Source organism: Lynx canadensis, chromosome E3 (assembly GCF_007474595.2).
Source record: "Lynx canadensis isolate LIC74 chromosome E3, mLynCan4.pri.v2, whole genome shotgun sequence".
Taxonomy (NCBI): domain Eukaryota; kingdom Metazoa; phylum Chordata; class Mammalia; order Carnivora; family Felidae; genus Lynx; species Lynx canadensis.
Window position 1 is genome coordinate 5,942,802 of NC_044318.1, and position 19,959 is coordinate 5,962,760.

Genomic DNA, 19,959 nt, shown 5'->3' on the forward strand with positions numbered 1-19,959 from the left:
CCCCTCCAGTAACCCTCTGTTTGTTCTCCATATTTAAGAGTCTCTTATGTTTTGTCCCCCTCCCTGTTTTTATATTATATTTGCTTCCCTTCCATTATGTTCATCAGTTTTGTATCTTAAAGTCCTCATATGAGTGAAGTCATATGATATTTGTCTTTCTCTGACTGACTAATTTCACTTAGCAAAATACCCTCTAGTTCCATCCACCTATTTGCAAATGGCAAGATTTCATTCTTTTTGATTATGTAGTAACACTCCATTGTGTGTGTGTGTGTATATATGTGTGTATATATATATGTGTGTATATATATATGTGTGTGTGTATATGTGTATGTGTATATATATGTGTGTATATATATGTGTGTATATATATATGTGTGTGTGTATATGTGTATGTGTATATGTGTATATACACACATATGTGTATATGTGTGTGTGTGTGTGTGTGTATATATATATATATATATATATATATATATACACATACACACCACATCTTCATATCCATTCATCCATCGATGGACCTTTGGGCTCTTTCCATACTTTGGCTATTGTTGATAGTGCTGCTATAAACATTGGGGTGCATGTGTCCCTTCGAAACAGCACACTTGTATCCCTTGGATAAATATCTAGTAATGCAATTGCTGGGTCATAGGGTAGTTCTCTTTTCATTTTTTGAGGAACCTCCACACTGTTTTCCAGACTGGCTGCTCCAGTTTGCATTCCCACCAGCAGTGCAAAACGATCCTCTTTCTCCACATTCTCACCAACATCTGTTGTTGCCTGAGTTGTTCATGTGAGCCATTCTGACAGGTGTAAGGTGGTATCTCATTGTGGTTTTGATTTCTATTTCCTTGCTGATGGGCGCTGTTGAGCATTTTTCATGTGTCGGTTGGCCATCTAGATGTCTTCTTGGGAGAAGTGTCTATTCATGTCTTTTGCCCATCTCTTGGGTGTTGAGTTATATAAGTTCTGTATAGATTTGGATACTAACTGTATAGATTTTGGATACCTAACCCTTTATCTGATATATCGTTTGGCAAATATCTTCTCCCGTCCAATAAACGGGTTTAGGATTTAGGTTTGCTGATTGTTTCCTTCCACTGTGCAGAAGCTTTTTATTTTGATGAGATACCAGTTGTTCATTTTGCTTTTGTTTTCCCTTGCATCTGAAGATGTGTGAGGAAGAAGTTGCTGTGGCAATGGTCAAAGAGGTTTTGTCTGCTTTCTCTCAAGGATTTTGATAACTTCTTGTCTTACATTTAGGTCTTTCAATCCATTTTGAGTTTATTTTTGTTTATGGTGTAGGAAAGTGGTCCAGGTTCATTTTTCTGCATGTCGCTGTCTAGTTTTCCCAGCACCACTTGCTGAAGAGACTGCCTTTATTCCATTGGTTATTCTTTCCTGCTTTGTCAGAGATTAGTTGGCCATATGTTTGTGGGTCCATTTCTGGGTTCTCTATTCTGTTCCATTGATCTGAGTGTCAGTTCTTGTGCCAGTACCATACTGTCTTGATGATGACAGCTTTGTAATACAGCTTGAAGTCCAGGATTGCGATGCCTCCTGCTTTGGTTTTCTTTTTCAAGATTGCTTTGGCTGTTAGGGGTCTTTTCCGGTTCCATACAAATTTTAGGATTGTTTGTTGTAGCTCTGTGAAGAATGGTGGTGTTATTTTGATAGGGATTGCATTGAATATGTAGTTTGCTTTGGGTAGTATTAACATTTTAACAATATTTATTCTTCCTATCTAGGAGCATGGAATATTTTTCCATTTTTTGGTGTCTTCTTCAATTTCTTTCCTAAGCTTTCTATAGTTTTCAGTATATAGATTTCTCACCTCTTTGGTTACATTTATTGCTAGGTATTTTATGGTTTCTGGTGCAATTGTAAGTGGGATTGATTCCCTGATTTCTCTTTCTGTTGCTTCATTTGTTTGGTGTGTAGGAATGCAACCGATTTCTGTGCATTGATTTATATCCTGCCACATTGCTGAATTCATGGATCAGTTGTAGCATTTTTGGTGGAATATTTTGGGTTTTCCATATAGAGAGAGTATCATGTCATCTGCGAAGAGTGAAAGTTTGACCTCCTCCTGGCTGATTTGGATGCCTTGTGTTTCTTTGTGTTGTCTGATTGCTGAGGCGAAGACTTCCAATACTATGTTGAATAACAGGGGCGAGAGCGGACATCCCTATCTTGTTCCTGACCTTAGGGGAAAAGCTCTCAGTTTTTCCCCATTGAGGATGATTTTGCGTTGGCTCTGTCATATATGGCTTTTATGATCTTGAGGTATGATCCTTCTGTCCCTACTTTCTTGAGGGTTTTTATCAAGAAAGGATGCTGTATTTTGTCAAATGCTTTCTCTGAATCTATTGAGAGGATCATGTGGTTCTTGTCCTTTCTTTTATTGATGTGATGAATCACAGTGATTGATTTGCGGATATTGAACCAGCCCTGCATCCCAGGTATACATCCCACTTGGTCATGGTGAATAATTTTTTTAATGTATTGTTGGATCTGGTTGGCTAATATCTTGTTGAGGATTTTTGCATCCGTGTTCATCAGGGAAATTGGTCTCTAGCTCTCCTTTTTAGTGGGGTCTTTATCTGGTTTTGGAATCAAGGTAATGGTGGCTTCATAGAGAGAGTTTGGAAGTTTTCCTTCCATTTCTAGTTTTTGGAACAGCTTCAAGAGAATAGGTGTTAACTTTTCCTTAAATGTTTGGTAGAATTCGCCTGGAAAGCCATCTGGCCCTGGACTCTTGTTTTTTGGGAGATTTTTGATTGCTAATTCGATTTCTTTACTGGTTATGGGTTCTGTTCAAATTTTCTGTTTCTTCCTGTTTCAATTTTTGTAGTTTCTATGTTTCTAGGAGTTTTTCCACTTCTTCCAGATTGCCCTTTTTATTGGCGTATAATTGCTCATAATATTCTTTTATTATTGTTTTTATTTGTGCTCGGTTGGTTGTGATCTCTCTTCTTTCATTCTTGATTTTATTTATTTGGGTCCTTTCCTTTGTCTTTCCAATCCAGCAGGCTAGTGGTTTTGTTAATTCTTTCAAAGAACCAGCTTCTGCTTTCATTGATCTGTTCTGTTTTTTGTTTGTTTGTTTGTTTGTTTGTTTGTTTCAATAGCATTGATTTCTGCTCTAATCTTTATTATTTCCTATCTTCTGCTGGTTTTGGGTTTTATTTGCTGTTCTTTTTCTGGCTGTTGAAGGTGTAAGGTTAAGTTGTGTATCTGAGACCTTTCTTCCTTCTTTAGGAAGGTCTGGATTGCTATATACTTCCCTCTTATGACCACCTTTGCTGCATCCCAGAGTGGTGTTATCATTTTCATTGGCTTCCAGGTACTTTTTAATTTCCTCTCTTCTTGGTTAGCCCATTCATTTTTATTAGGATGTTCTTGAGTCTCCAAGTATTTGCTGTCTTTCCAAATTTTTTCTTGTGGTTGATTTCGAGTTTCATAGTGTTGTGGTCTAAAAATATGCCCGGTATGATCTCAGTCTTTTTGTACTTGTTGAGGGCTGATTTGTGTCCCAGTATGTGATCTATTCTGAAGAACCTTCCATGTGCACTGGAGAAGAATGTATATTCCACTGCTTTAGGATGAAATGTTCTGAATATATCTGTTAAGTCCATCTGGTCCAGTGTGTCCTTCAAAGCCATTGTTTCCATGTTGATTTTCTGTTTAGATGATCTATCCATTGTTGTAAGTGGGGTGTTGAAGTCCCCTACTATTATGGTATTATGATCAATGAGTTTCTTTACGTTTGTGATTAATGGATTTATCTATTTGGGTGTTCCACATTTGGAGCATAGATGTTTACAATTGTTGGGTCTTCTTGGTGGATAGACCCCTTAATTATGATATAATGCCCTTCTTCATCTCTTGTTACAGTCTTTATTTTAAAGTCTAGACTGTCTGATCTGAGTATGGCTACGGTGGCTTCTTTTGTCAACCATTAACATGATAGATGGTTCTCCATCCCCTCACATTCAATCTGAAGGTGTCTTTAGGTCTCAGGAGGGTCCTCTTATAACAGCATATAGATGGATCTTGTTTTCTTATCCATTCTGTTACCCCATGTCTTTCGATTGGAGCATTTAGTCCATTGACATTTTGAGTGAGTACTGAAAGATACAAGTTTATTGCCATTATGTTTCTTGTAGAGTTGGAGTTTCTGGTGTTATTCTCTGGTCCTTTCTAGTCTTTGTTGCTTTTGGTCTTTTTTTTTTTTTTTTTTTTCCATCTTTTCTCCTCAGAGAGTCCCCCTGAAATTTCTTGCAGGGCTAGTTTAGTGGTCATGAACTCCTTTAATTTTTGCTTGGGAAATTTTAATCTCTCCTTCTATTTTGCATGACAGCCTTGCTGGATAAAACATTCTTGGCTGCATATTTTTCTGATTCAGCACATTGAATATATCCTGCCCCTCCTTTCTGGCCTTCCAAGTTTCTGTGGATAGGTCTGCTGCAAATGTGATCTATCTCCCCTTGTAGGTTAAGGTCTTTTTTTCCCTTGCTACTTTCATGATTCTTTCCTTGCATACCCTTGTACCCCTTTTTCTGTCTCTTCATCTTTTGGGACCCCTCCTATGATTTTGATATTGTTCCTTTTTAATGAGTCACTGATCTCTCTAATTCTTAAATTGTGCTCTTTTGCCTTAGTCTCCCTATTTTTTTCCTGCTTCATTATTCTCCAGAAGTTTGTCCTCTCTCTTGCTGTTTTGGCGTCATCCATCCTTGCCACTATAGCATCCATTTGAGATTGCAGCCCAATTACAACATTTTTGATTTAATCCTGACTAGTTTCTACTTTGTTTATCTCTGCAGAGAGGGATTCTAATCTGTTTTTGACCCCAGCTAGTATTCTTATTATCATGATTCTAAATTCTGGTTAAGACAACTTGCTTGTATCTGTGTTGGTTAAGTCTCTGGCTGTTGTTTTCTTCCTGATCTTTTTTTTAGGATGAATTCCTTCATTTCGTAATTTTGAAGGGAGAAAAGGAATTGATAAGGTAAAAAAAAATTAAAATTAAAAACACACACAAAAAATCAAATAAATGATGCTGGATTCTAGTTTTGTTTTCATCTGGTTATTCAAAGAAGCTTGTAGATTTAATAGGGAGAAAAAGGAAAATGTTTGAAAATTTGAGAAAATGAATACATTGAAATAGAATAAAATGAAATGATGGAAGTAAAATAGAATTTGAAAAATTTACAAAAAAGTAAAAAAATAGACTAGAGAAAAATAAAGAAAAACATTTAAAAAATTTTTTTAATGTTTATTTATTTTTGAGACAGAGAGAGACAGAGCATGAACAGGGGAGGGGCAGAGAGAGAGGGAGACACCAGAATCCGAAACAGGCTCCAGACTCCGAGCTGTCAGCATACAGCCCGACGCGGGGCTCGAACCCACAGACAGTGAGATCATGACCTGAGCCGAATTCCAACACTTAACCGACCAAGCCACCCAGGCGCCCCTTTTAATAAATATTGAAAATAAAAATATTTTTTTTTTCTGTATTCAAGAAAAAGAAACGGAAAAAAAAGATATAAAAAAGAAAATTGAATAGATGGATCAGTTAACAGATTGAAATATGATTGAAATTATATACATTTCCCAAAGAAGTCAAACGATGAAGCCCTGTATAGTCCGTAAACTAAGCAGGCAGAGAGACTTGTGTTCCTGAAGAACGTTGGCCTGGTTGGGCGGGGCTTAGCGTAACAGCTCCGTTCTCCACTAGATGGCGCTGCTTAGCCTCCTGGGGTGGATTGTTGCGGCGCTTGTAGGTATATATGCGCATGCGCAGGAATAGTGACCATGGCGTCGCACAACTACCCAGTGTAGCAGTGTAGCTGCTCTCCCCGACCAGCAGTCACGCTCCCGTCCTTTGTCTCCGGCTTCCTCCGCTCCTGCTTTTACACTGTCCGTGACCAAGCCATCAGGTTGCCGGGCAGCACCTCCCTCCTGAGTTTTATTTCCTTCGAGGCCTGTGTTTCCCCACCCCTCACTTCGGAGGGACCGAGGCTCGGACCCGCTCAGATCCTCTGCGGGAGGGTCTCCCCGAGCAGTGGCCAGGTGCCGGCCTCACCCGGGAACGTTCTCGGGACTCTGTTGCTGCCGTCGCCAGAGACTGCGGCTGGGCGCCAGCCTGCCCCAGAGAAGGTTCACGCGATCGTGTAGCGGCAGCATTGGAGGGATCATGCAAAATCACAACACGCATCCAGCACCAGGCTTCGCCTTTCCCACCAGAGCACCACCAGGTATGGAGGCGAGGAGATTCAGACTCTGTGCTCCCCGTTTACAGAGTCTTAATGGAATTTAAACCCTCTCCTTTCTCCTTTCTCCCTTTTTAGTTCAGTCCCGGTGGCTGTTTCCACTTTTCCTGTCTCTCCAGCTGCTTTTGGGGGGGGGGGGGCTGCTTTTCCGGAATTCTCTCCCTGTGTCCGTTCTCTCTCTGCACAAGCAGAAACAACTCCTACCCTCTGCGGCTTCTCTGTCCCCCAATTTACCTCTCTGCGTCACGTACCTGCTGAGTTCTGTGGTTCAGGTTGTGCAGACTTGTGTTAACCGCAAATCAGTTTTCTAGGTGTCCAGGATGGTTTAGTGTTGATCTGGCTGTATTTCATGGACGCAATGTGCAAAAAAAACTTTCATGTTGTTCTGCCATCTTGGCTCCTCCAAGAATGAGTTTATTTTGATGCTGTCCTGGGAGGGGGAAAGAGAAGAAGGGGGGAATTTGGGAGCACACAATCTAGCATCTGAATGCGAAAACAGCGTAGGATAATTGACCATCCTCATTGCCGGAGGCTGTTGCAGTTTTAGTACCCAGCACTTAAGACTCAGGATCTTGGAGGGGCACCTGGGTGGCTGCTAGTTAATCATCTGACTTCTGCTCAGGTCATGATCTCATAGCTTGTGGGTTCAAGCCCCGCATCAGGCTCTGTGCTGACAGCTAAGATCCTGGAGTCTGCTTTGGATTCATTCCCTCTCCCTCTCCCCTCCTCTTCTTGTGCTCTGTCTCTCTCAGAAATAAATAAACATTAAAAAAGATAATAATAATTAAAAAACCTTCAGGATCCTGACAACAATTTTGTCCTGGGATAGGCAGAAGAGGCAGTCACCCACAGAAGTCAAGGAGTTACATGTTTGTTCTTTATGCCATAACTTAAGGAAGTCGTTCTCAGTCTTTAATATGTTTACATATTACCTGGAGATTTTGTTAAATGCAAATTCAGATTCAGTAGGTATGGGTAGGTTCTGGAGATTTGTGACAAGCTTCCAAGGGATGGAAAAGCTGCTCATCCATGCGCTGCATTTAAATAACAAGCTTCTAGAGGGCATAGTAGTAAATTGGTAGGCTCGTCAAAGAGCAAATTCAGGAAACCCGCCTCATTCTAATTCTTCTCAGTTCTTTCCCTTTCTCTCCGCAGAATTTTGTCTTTTAAACAAGCACCAGAGTTGATCCATGGACCATTCAGTTTTAACTAAAAAGGCTCTCTTTACCTTTTGGATAAAATACTAACTCAGGGTCTCCAGAAACTAGTGGATGACAAAATAGCTTTTAAACTAAAATCTCAAGTGAGTGGTTCTGTATAAATGGAATACCAAATGGAGGGATTTTCATTTTCTTCTGGTTATTTGCCATGAAGTTAGAAGTTATTTCACTTCTTCAAGTGGAAATCTTGAAAATAGTTCGCTATCCGTCTTGCCCCTGTTTGAGTGTCTCTCAATGGCATCTGACAACACCGTGGACAATCAATAAATATTTGTTGTATAAATGAAAGCGTGACTCATCTAAAACAGTGCTTCTCAAACTTTAATATGAAGAGGGATTACGCAGAGATCTTGGTAAAAGTGCAAATCCTGGGGCACCTGAGTGGCTGACTTGGTTAAGTATCCAACTCTTGATTTTGGCTCAGGCATGATCTCACAGTTTATGAGATGGAGCCCCATGTCCAGCTCTGCACTGAGTGGAGATGCCTTAGGATTCTTTCTCTCCCTTTCTGTCTCTGCCCCTCCCCCACGCAGCCAAGCACATTCTCTCACTCTCGCGCATGTGCTCTCTCAAAATAAATAAACTTAAAAAAAAAAGTGCAAATCCTAGTTCAGTACATCTGGGGATTGACCTGATATTCAGCATTTCCACCACGCTCCTAGACAATGCCAATGTCATGGACCACACTTTGAGTAGCAAGATTAAACATGCAAGAAATATTTAAAGTTGTATATTCATATGTATTTCACCCTAATGTTAAATAGCTGGGAATTGTGATAGTAATTTTGACATCGAGAACATACAAATGGCACCTAAAATTGAAATAAAGCTATACAAGTCTCTTGGTCGTGGTCAGGCTTCTGTGTTGAAAATGTAATTGCATTTAGTTTATACCAGCTCCTTTCACTGGGAATCTTACAATTTACCATAAATATGCAACAAGCACACACATATAGCTTAACAGTCAGCAAATATAAAGACTATTAAGCCAGTTCACCGGTGACCTGATAAATTTTTTGTCATGTATAAGTGAAAGTCAGTGCCCTGTAAGTTAGGGGCCACAAAGGTAGCCCATAATTGGGGGTGGAGGTTGGGGAGAGGGCCATGAGACACACGTGGTCCACAGTGAGCCAGCTAAATGAGCTGGAAAGAGTTCCATGGTGCTTCCCAGGGGAATTCACTGTTCCCTATTGCTTCATGTTTATTTTTAACAAAAAAAGCCAAACTCAATAACTTCTTGTCTCAGTTATAGTCACATTAAAAGAAATATAGACCATCAAACATAAGAGCAAATCACATTTCCTTGACATCTCTGGAAGGATGTTTACAATGAGCAAGTATGTTATTAATGTGTGCTAAAAACATTTTTTAAGTGCTCTTTACCCATCCCATTTTCTCTTTACATCCTCTAATCCGTGTCCGCTCCTACCGTCGGAAACCAATTCCCAAGACTCGAACATTCAAGCCAGTGGAAGCTCTTTCATATCCTTTTCTCCCCATTGTTTTCCCCCTTCCAACTTGCCCTTTCTCTGATAGTAAATAAAGCTTGGCTTTTTTCAACAAGAACATAGTATCTTCTCCTGTTCTTTTTACCCATTGTGTAGTTGGAGCAATAAATTTTCTTGCTTTTTTTTTTTTTTTTTTTTTTTTTTTTTTTGCCTGAGCTAGTACATTTTCAGAAACCAAGCTGGGAAGGAGGGCATTATCTTTAGTGGGCTTGGGAGGAGAAAAACTGAATATTCATGTACTAATAATATTTCCTTGCTAATAATATAAACTATATCAGATACCATCTAGCATCTTGGAGAAGTATATGGTTCACAAAATGACCCATCCAAGAACCAGTTAGGAGATTTAGATGATTAGCATAGAATTAATTAGAAGAGATTACTATAGAATTGTCAAGGTCACAATATATGATGATAATTAGTGAATTAATTATTTGGATGCTCTTCTGTAGCTAGTATTTGTTTTAAAGGTTTTTATGAGTACTTTTCTTTCCTGAAAGCCATTATAAAGGTTTATATTAGCCTGATGTATTGCATACTTAGTTAAATGTTATTCAGAAAGCCAGTATTTTGAAAGGTAGAATGGGAAACTGTCCCATGCTAAGGAAGATCCAGAAAGATTATAGTGCTCTAAAAATGCATTGCATTCTTTTCAAATTCATATGCTAACATGAGTTTCAGAAAATTTGCAGGGTCTATTCTGAAGAGTAAATAAAACCATTTGTATGTTGTTCACCCCCTTAGGGTAGCGATTAGTCTTTGAAAAAAAAAGTCATTGTTAAGGAATCTGTGTTTGTTCCCTGCAAATGTTGTCATGCTTTTGTTTTCTTTGTTTGTTTCTTTGTTTTTTGACATATCCCTTGTTCTCATAGAACCAATTTGATGGTGATTTGTGTAGAATGGTAAAGTTTGTATTAATGAGTAAATCTTTTTGTAACTTGTATTACCATAAAAGCATCTCTATAACTTGATGGTGGGTGGGTGTGTGTGTGTGTGTGTGTGTGTGTGTGTGTGTGTGTGTTTAATGAAGCACTGGTTACTATGTGAGAAATGAATTTAAAAAGTGGACAGAAAGACCAGTCAGAGTCTGTTACAGTAGTTCAAACAAGAAGTAATGCCTTGTTACCTGGGTAGCTCAGTCAGTTAAGCATCAGATTCTTGATTTTGACTCAGGTCATGATCTCAGGGTTTGTGAGATCAAGACCTATATTGGGCTCTGACTGCGTGAACCGGGGGAGCCTGCTTGGGTTTCTTTCTCTCCCTCCATCTCTGCCCCTCCCCTGCTCGCTCTCTGTCTCTCAAAATAAATAAACATTTAAAAAAAAGTGATGCCATCTTTGACTAAGGTGTTGGGAGTGAGGGAGAGAAGTGAATTGAGAGCAGATTGAACAAAATCTAAAGGCATACCATCAGACAAATTGAGGATCAATTTGTAAAGGGGCATTTGTTGGAAAGAGGAATCTAAGATGACTTTTGACTTTCTGGTGTGTTTTGAATGAGTAGTGGTGCCATTCACTGAAATGGGAAATTCTGGAAGAACACTGAGGTTGAGTTTGGGGTTTGGGCCACAAGTTCGTCGCACTCATTAATTGCTCTGAATTTTCCCCACATATGATGTTGAGATACGTCCATCATCCTGAGTATGCTACTCCACCGAGGTGTCAGGTGGCTTCCAACAGGTAGTCTCTACATCCTCCTGATGCTTATTTCAGAATTGCTTTACCTCTTTTTTCTCTCCCTCCTTGCTACTATTATCTTAGCCCTGATTGCCTTCTGTTTCTGTCTACATTACGAAGTAGCCCTTTAATTCTCCTTTTGCAGGAGTGCTTTCCTAAAGCTATGGAAGTAGTCTTCCTTTTCTTCAGGTGAATAAACTACATCCCATGAGCTTACCCCATGCTTCTCCAATGAGTATCTGTCAGGCTGAAAGGACAACAGATTGCTTTTCTCTGAGATTCTTGAGGGGAGGCTGTTGTGGACACTCAGTAAATATTGCTTGATGGGGAATGATTGCCAAATGCATCATCCCATTTTGGAATTAGTGGGTTTTGTTGTTATTTTGATTTAATTAAAAATTTTGAAGATAATACATTCATGTAGATCTAATTTTCTAACCCCTGCCCTCAAGGATGCCCATTTATCTTACCAAAGACAAACACTCTTAACTCTGTTTGCATCTTTTCCAAGACATAAGATAGAGAATTTCCAAGATATGGAAAATCACTCACTTGCAGTATATACTAGGCAAGTGAATCAGATTGTAAAATAGTTAGTAGTAAACAATGTCAGATACTCCCAAACCAAAGGAATAAAAGAATCTAACGTATATTTCCCCTATCACTAGGAACTGTGCAAGACACTTTCTTATGACCACTTGTCTAATTAGTACACTGGGCATTATTTTATAAGAGGTTGAGGACATGGGGAGGAAGTAGAGAAAGTAACACTGAGGTCCGTCTCGCTCCAGAACTCATTCTCTTCCACATCTGCATCAGAGAGTGTGATTCATATAGAAGGCAGAGGTTAGTAGGTTTCTGTGCCCCTAAGACTTTATTCTGTTGTATATAAAGCCTTAAACCAAAAGTGGCATGCACCTTGGTACAGAATTGCTACCCCATCAGAAGTCCTTATGACATAGTGCAGAACAAACTGAAATTGAGAAGTTTAGATGAGATTTGTAGGGCTGTAGCGAAAGAGTTTTGCATTGTCTCTGAATTGGTCATTCTCAGCGACAGAGTCATTTATGAGATGGGGGCATCATAGAAAGCAGTGGCTTTTAAAACATACTTTAGCTGCCAAAAATCTCATTCCAATTCTCTGGAAGAGTGCTGTCGTACCAAGTTAATTCACCAGCCCAGTGCCTTTCTGGAAGTTGTGAAAATTGGAGAGTTGCTTTTGTCTAAATGAATAAACACCACCAAGATGAGCCGACCAGCTTGTCCTTAGTTGAGCTTGATATGATCAGACATCCAGAGCTTCTTCCCCTGGTTGTGTCTCTGAGATCTCTCTCTCTTTTCCTCTTTTTTTCTCTCCATCTTTCTCTTTCTCAGCTTCTCTTCTTTTAATGATGGAATATGGTCAGCTCTGAGGGAGTCCCAGAAAAGAAATAGGTGTCTATCTTTTCTTCCTTGACAGTATTAATTTCCCATCATGGTAACTAACAGCAAATATGCCCTTTATATACATAACTAGGGATTATGGATCCATCACCCTCATTGGCATATTTGTGTCTGTCCGTACAACTTAAATAGATTTGTTTTTGTGTTTAGCTCTCCAGATAATAGCCTTCCCTCCTTTTTCTTTTAAGCTTTTTTATTTGTTTTCAGAGAGAAAGAGAGAGTCCATGTGTACGTGCATAAGCATGTAAGTGGGGCAGGGACAGAGAGAGAGAGGGACAGAGAGAGAATCCCAAGCAGTGTTCATACTGCCAACACAGAGACCGACTGGGGGCTCAAGCCCAAAAACCATGAGATCATGACCTGAGCCAAAACCAGGAGTCTGACGTTCAACTGACTGAGCCACATAGGCACCCTCTTTGTTATATTTAAAATTATTTTTTATTTTGGAGAAGTTATCTCTCCACCACCTTGGGCTCCAAATGGACCTGTCAGTGAAGATTTCTGAGAAGACGAATAGTTTCCCTGGGGCCATGCACATAGCTTTTGTGTGTTTCCTTGACCAAGTATGGTGATGAGGTGGGCATGAAAACTATGCCTGGCCACTTGTTCTTTCCCCCCTTGGATCCTGACTCTTTAGAAGAATGGTTAATTAATGATGAAGCAGTGGTATTATTTCTGCGTTAATGTACTCTTCTATGACCTGTCGTTCTGTAACTATCCCATATGCCTGCCTGTAAATCCATTCCACCCCTTTTAGAAGTTAACCCATTACAAGTTCTATTGCTTGCAGCCATAGGATTACCAGATAATTCACTACATCTCACTCCAAAATGGATTTAAATAATTCCTGTAAGAACTATAAAATATACACAGAACGAATTAGGATGACATTGTAACGCAAAACACCAGAGTACTTGTCCCTGGGATGCTGTGGCTGAGACACGTATACTGGAAACAAAATTTTACTGAGTGACGTAACTTTACTGAGGACTCCCAGCTCTGGGAGAAGTGGTACTGGGATTTGGAAAAGAATTGCACAGAGCTGCTTTTGCAGCAATTGACTTAGGGCAGGAAAAGCCTGAGATATCACTAAAGTGAATAAAAGAGAAAAAAAGATGAGGAGTAGATTTATCATTCAACTCTATGATTATAGAATTGGACCCAATGATGTTGGACAAGATGATGAATGGTATTGGATAAAATCTCTTCTTTTAATATGATTAGGTTTTAGCCGGGTAACATTTAAAATTTTTATCTTTATTAAATGGTATAGAATAGGAATATTTTCATTAAATAGAGTATTTTTTCTCTCCATGAATATCATAGATTTTCCACTTGTTCAGTTTAGGAGAAAAAGGTATGTTAAGTGATTATGTAGCTAGTCCTCATAAGGTTCCAAAATTAGCAAGGCCTTTTATAGTTTGGGGAAGATTAACAACCTGGGTGTTAACATTTAAAAGACATGGGAGAAATTACTGAAACAGGTTGCAGACCAGAATTTCCTGTATATATTTGTTCTTCTCAACATGAATGGAGTCAGCCATGGTACTTCTCCAAACAAATCATGCATTACAAGTTTGCTGCTTTTTTTTTTTTTTCCTGTATTGATATATAAGTTTTGTTTCATCAGTCTCCATATGAGGCAGCCTTTACGAAGAACATACTGTCAAAGCAAAGTCATTTAAAATTAATTAATGACTTTTCAATGTAAGCCCTCATGGGATAAATTATTTTCCCTCCTGTTAGAATGAATGCCTGTAAATATCAAGAAGCTCCTTGCATTTCCTGTTTTGTTTGGAAGTGTGTTCACAATGGATGCTTCTCCTGTTGGTAGTATATACTGGCAGGACCTTAGAAATGACAATGTGGAAAGCAACGTGCTGGTTTGCACTTAAAAGTTTTGGCTCCATTTTTAATGCCCAGATTTTGTCTGCATATTTCAGGAACAAGTATTAGCCCAGTCCTACCTGGAGATTTAGTGGCTGGTCCCTCCTTTGTGCATCCTGCTTTTACCAGAGAAGGTTTCCCAATCTGGGTCGTGGAAGACAGGACACAACAAAATGGCAGAAAATCTCTGCGTTCTTGGCCAGTCATGTCCGAGTTAAGATGTTTCCAGAAGTCCTTATTGTCTTTCTTTTGAGACTGGAACAGTAGGGAAGGAAAAGAGGAATTTAAAAGGTTCTCTCTCTCCATTCTCTTTTTTGTTGGATATTTTATAAAATTGTATTTCAGAAAGGTGACACAATGTCATGCAGACAAACAATGCTGAGATCTGTGAAAAAAACTATAATTTTTTTACTCTTATTTAAAAAAATGCAACGTACGTGTCCAGGCCCTACCATTTTATGGCTGAAAATTAAGTCACAATTATTTTATATACCAAAATTATGATTGTGGAAAAAATCATTGGTTTATTACTAAAAAGCAAGCTTCCATGGTCCCCAAAGAAGTATCCAAATTATGCCTGGCAGTCTTCTGAAAGGGTGTGTCACTTATGCCCACATTCCATGTATCAAATACCTCCTTTGCCAGCTTCTAATTGACCACACCTACATAACTGCATCCAGGGCTCACCATTGCTACTTATCTTGAGAACTCTGTTGTACACTCCCAGATGTCATCTTTGTTTTTAATTAAAAATATTTTTAATGTTATTTATTTTGAGGGAGAGAGAGACAGAGTGCGAGCAGCGAGGGGCAGAGAAAGAAGGAGACACAGAATCTGAGGCAGGAACCAGGCTCTGACCTGTCAGCACAGAGCCTGACATGCAGCTCAAAAACCCTTGAACCCTGAGATCATGACCTGAGCAGAAGTAGAAAGCTCAACTGACTGAGTCACCCAGGCGCCCCCCCAGATGTCACCTTTGGATGCCTCCTGTGGCTGTAGTTTTGGGCCCCCAGACACTGCTTAGGTTTTCTTTAGAGAGACAGAAAACTGTCGTCTCTCCATCTCTATGCTATCATTTGTCACCTGGCCCCCAAATTAGCTTTGCCTGTGTTGATACTAAGTTGATCTTTCATCTTTTGCATCTAAACCCCTCTATCCACAGGTGGCTCCAAATCAATGGAAGGAACTGAGCAGGGAGTAGATGTGATTTCCATTCCATTTTCAATGTCTTCATCACCTTTGCAAGCCCCAAACTCCCACTCCCTATCAAAATCATCTCCCTCCTTCTCTAGTAATAAAATAAAACCTTCTGAGCATGTCAAGGGTAGCAAGCACAGGCAGAGTTTGGGAAAGAACATTCTGGAAGGAGTGCAGAAAAGGGCAGAGCAAGGAGGTGTTTGTACTCTCAAGGCCTCCATTTCAGCTCAGCCAAAGCCCCTTGTTATGTAAAGAAGAGAAATAATGGCCCAGACTGGTTGCATTTCCTCCCTGAAGTTACCCAGCAAATTATTAACCACTAACACTCTCATCTTGGTAATGGCAATATCTGAGGTGCGGTTCAGTGATCTATACAAGGGGAAATTAGATTCAAACAAACATAACAACTTGTCCTGGAGTGAAAAGCAGATGTATAATTTCTCTCATTTGTCCTACTTTATTTAATAGCCCACATAGGGAGCTTATTTAAAAGTACAAAACAACAACACACCAAACCGGCCAATATTATGAGAAGATCTCATTGAATCATCAACATAATAGCAATTATTATTTTCTTCTGTGATGTAATAACCTAGAGGGAAAATCAGGGTTGGGGTGGTGAGCTAAATAAATGAGTCAGAATTGTCCTTTTGTGCTCTTTAAGTTGGAAGCAAGGAAGTTATTTAAAGTAGAATTTGTGGTCACATCCTGTGTTCTTTCTTCTTTTCTGTGACATTGTTTTCCATGTTTTATTCAGTAACTAACTCTTGAATACCTACTATGCTGGGTGATGAGTGCAGACTAAGGAGCACATTAGACAGGGTCTCTGGCTTCACGGAGCTTGGATTCTAATGTGGGGGGTGTTAGGGGACAGGATTATATAAGTAAATTCAATAATTGGCATTTTTTTTTAATTTTTTTTTCAACGTTTATTTATTTTTGGGACAGAGAGAGACAGAGCATGAACAGGAGAGGGGCAGAGAGAGAGGGAGACACAGAATCGGAAACAGGCTCCAGGCTCTGAGCCATCAGCCCAGAGCCTGACGCGGGGCTCGAACTCACAGACCGCGAGATCGTGACCTGGCTGAAGTCGGACGCTTAACCGACTGCGCCACCCAGGCGCCCATTAATTGGCATTTTTAATATGTGCTGTGAAGGGAAGTTACATTGGGGCCATGAGAGCAGAAACCAGAGATGATTGGGGCACCTGGCTGGCACAGTCGGTGGAGCATGTGACTACTGGCTTTGTAGGTTCTAGCCCCATGTTGGGGATAGATGATGGGGTTTGATGGGGATAGATGGTGGGGTTAGATGATGGGATAGATGGTGGGGTTTGATGGGGATAGATGATGGGGTTAGATGATGGGCTTTGATGGGGAAAGATGATGGGGTTAAACGGGGATAGACGATGAGGTTAGATGGGAATAGATGACGGGGATTGATGATGGGGTTTGATGAAGATGGATGGTGGGGACAGATGATGAGGTTAGATGATGGGGTTAGATGATCAGGAAGAGCTGTACTGAGGTTGTGAAGAGTGACTCACTATGGAGTTGGGGAGGTAAGGCAAAAGGAAGGCCTCCAGAAGGACTTGATATGGTAGAGAGGACTCCTTAAGTTACCTGAGGTCTTGTACTGTTAAGCTAAGATTGTTTTCCCTCTAGTAAGGCATTAACATTAAGACAGTAGGGGGTTGCTTGGAGATATGTTATAGTCTATATTTGCTTCAAGTATTTGTCAATGGGCTGCAGGTTATAAAGAAATTTAATTTTACTTGCCATTTCCTTTTTGCCTTTGTTCCCCACATCACTATGGAGGGGAGGAGATATTAGAGCTCCAGGAAACTGAATCCATAGGTTTCTGGAGATTAGGCAATTGATAAGATTGCCTTTTTCTTGTAATTTACTAAGACATTTGTAAACTGGTGAGACTCATATCCTGTATGAATGTGATCTCTATCAGTTAACCGTTTGTTTCCTTTCCTTTTCCTTTTTTTTTCCTTTTTTTCCTTTTTCCTTTTCCTTTCCTTTGTACTTGGGCAGCCAGGAGTGCCTGAGGAATACCACACATATCCCACGTGGAGGAAGGGGGGACAGGTATACTAGCTTGTGTTTTGCCCTCAACTTGTCTTATGCTCCCTCATCAGTAGAGATTACTTTAAAGTTTTTTTGTTTTTGTTTTAATCTAGAAAGAAAGAAAGAAAGAAAGAAAGAAAGAAAGAAAGAAAGAAAGAAAGAAAGAAACCAGAGAGGATGGATGCAAATGCAGGGAGTTTTTCTTAAGGAATTGATATTTTTGAGAAGATATCTGAAGGCTCACTAGGTTAAATTGGGAGACTTTCAGGAAGGGAGAGCAGGATCTGAAAAGGTCTTGGAAACCTGAGACATTAAGGCCACAGCATGGGAGTTGCAGGGCCACTCAGGTTCTTGGGTTGTGTCCTATTAACAGGGAATCCATAGAAAGATATTAAGTAAATGAGTGCTGGGTGTCTTTGCATCTTTGAGCCGTCAGTCCAGTAAACTCTGTGGCAGGCATTGTGCAGTCTCTATCCGTAAGATAGCACATTGAATCCTCCTACAAATGGGTAAGCTGCATATTGGAGGCATTAAGTGATTTCCTCAAGGCTACCCACTTATGACTTGCCACAGGCAAGATTCACACCAGGTCAGCAGCCATTATTCTGTGTTGCTTCTAGTGCTAAGAAAAGCTCTCCTATTGTTTGTAGCCAAACCTGATTCTAATTCTAATTACCTAATATTCTTCTCTTAATAATTACTTCAAGAGGAAAAAAATTCAATCATCACCAAATATGTCAATGCTGTGTCTATGCCAATGGATGTAATTAGAGAAAAATAATTTCATTGCATTCGTGCCAAGGGCAATGTTGAGCCTTTGGAAATAAAATGCTTGAAGATCTTCAGATCTAGAATCTTGGCAATATTAAGATTGGGAAGTACTTTAGGGAGAAGGGTTCCTTTCTGAGTATTGTGCCACTTTAAAAGAATCATAGCATCTCTGTCTGTTGAAAAAGTCTTCTAAAAAAAAGAAGGAAGGAAGGAAAGGAGGAAGGAAGCCTTCTAGATAGAAGTCAGTCTTGGGTTTTGTTGGTTCAAGACTGGCCCTAGTTTATCCTCACACATTTTTTTATCCACTGATGAACTGGACTTCAAATCTCAGTGGCTCTGGCTTTAGAAGGAGGTCCTAGCTCTGGGGAAGAAAGCTTTGAGGTGGCAAGGTATGTACATACTGTTGAATAGGGATTCTGAGCAAAGACTGACCTGTTGACTGGATCTGTAATACATCAAACTGTCCACATGATTGAAGGCAAGGAACTTTGTTCCCAGAGATTTTAAAGTGAAAACAGACACCCAGGTAACACATTTCTGACCGCCTTAATCTGTCATAACTTCAAACACACTTAACCAGCACACCTCTTTCATGTAGGAGGGTGCTGCTTAGCTGTCAGCTATAGGCATCACCTTCTTGTATGTCTCACGATGGAAATAATTCAATTTTAAAACTTACTTTGGAGTAGACCCCACTGAAGGTTGGTGCTCTAAGCACAATTCTAGTGTATGAGGTTTTTTTTTTGTTTGTTTGTTTGTTTTTATTTCTGGCTATAGAAATTTTATAGTTGACAATTACTTCAGTATTCGTAAGGTACTCTTTGGATATGATTCATATCAGACAACAGGGGCCGTGCCCTCTCTGAGGTTTTGCCTCATACCCTATTCCTGCACCACCTGCCAAGAATCTTACTGTGTCTCATTATTGTGCTTTAAAATTAGTTGACCCGGTTTTAAATCCAGCTCTGCCATTCTGCTAAATGATCTCGGAACAGTTGCTAACCCTCTTGTCTGTTTTCTTGTCTCCAAAATGGGAATAAATATATCTTAGATGTCCAGGTATATTTGTTTTATGCTTGCAAAATTTTCATCATTTCCTCTCTTTCTGACCTTTGCCATGTTCTTCTCACTGGAGTACCAGACATATATCTCTTGTCTTTATTTATGCTGGTCTTGGTCATTTGACTTCATTTGACCGATGCAATGTTAGAAGACATTGTGAGAAATAAACCCACTACCCCAATAAAAGGCGGGACATGGAGACTCAGAGCATAGTGAAGCAAGGCTTTAATCAAATTTCTTGCAAGAGCTGTTGTCTTATAGACAGGCATGCTCGGGTCAGGTACAGCAGACAATTTATCTCCTAGCATGCAAGTGACTCCCTGGTTCCTCATTGGCTGAGTACTGCAGATACTACAGCCTTACCTAGAAGTCACCTATGCTCATGTAAAGCAAAAAGTAGTCTGAATGGAACAAGCGTACATTCCTTGAGGTGATGCAGAAACTTTCGTTCTTAGGCACCTGCTCATTGTAAATCCTGTGAAAAAGAAGCCCATGAAATGAAGAGGGGAAGAAGAACCAGGAAGTGAAATGTCTAAGGGTTTGGGACTCTCCGTTGTGTGTGTGTGTTGGCGGAGGTTTCGGGGGAGTGTACCTATTTCCAGTAGATTGTAAACCTACTGTTAACTAGACAGCACAGCTTTTATTTGGTATTTCTGAAAATGAATCATCTCATTTACTTCTCACAGACATGATTTAAGCAGAGGCCCTAGAAGTGCTGTGCAGTTGGGTTTATCCTCATGTATTTCTTTGATCACTCTCAGAATAATGGTCTCTAGATAGTCCACCTGCCCCAGGTGGTTTGGGATCTGACCTCACCCCATATCACAATAAAGATCCAG

The 19,959-nt window shown here is 39.9% G+C and overlaps 1 protein-coding gene across 8 annotated transcripts in view; it reads left to right on the forward strand.

The window, feature by feature from the left end:
- Positions 1-19,959, forward strand: part of RBFOX1 (RNA binding fox-1 homolog 1) — a 1,462,962-nt gene that overhangs the window by 657,288 nt on the left and 785,715 nt on the right. The gene's annotated exons all lie outside the window — the stretch shown is intronic.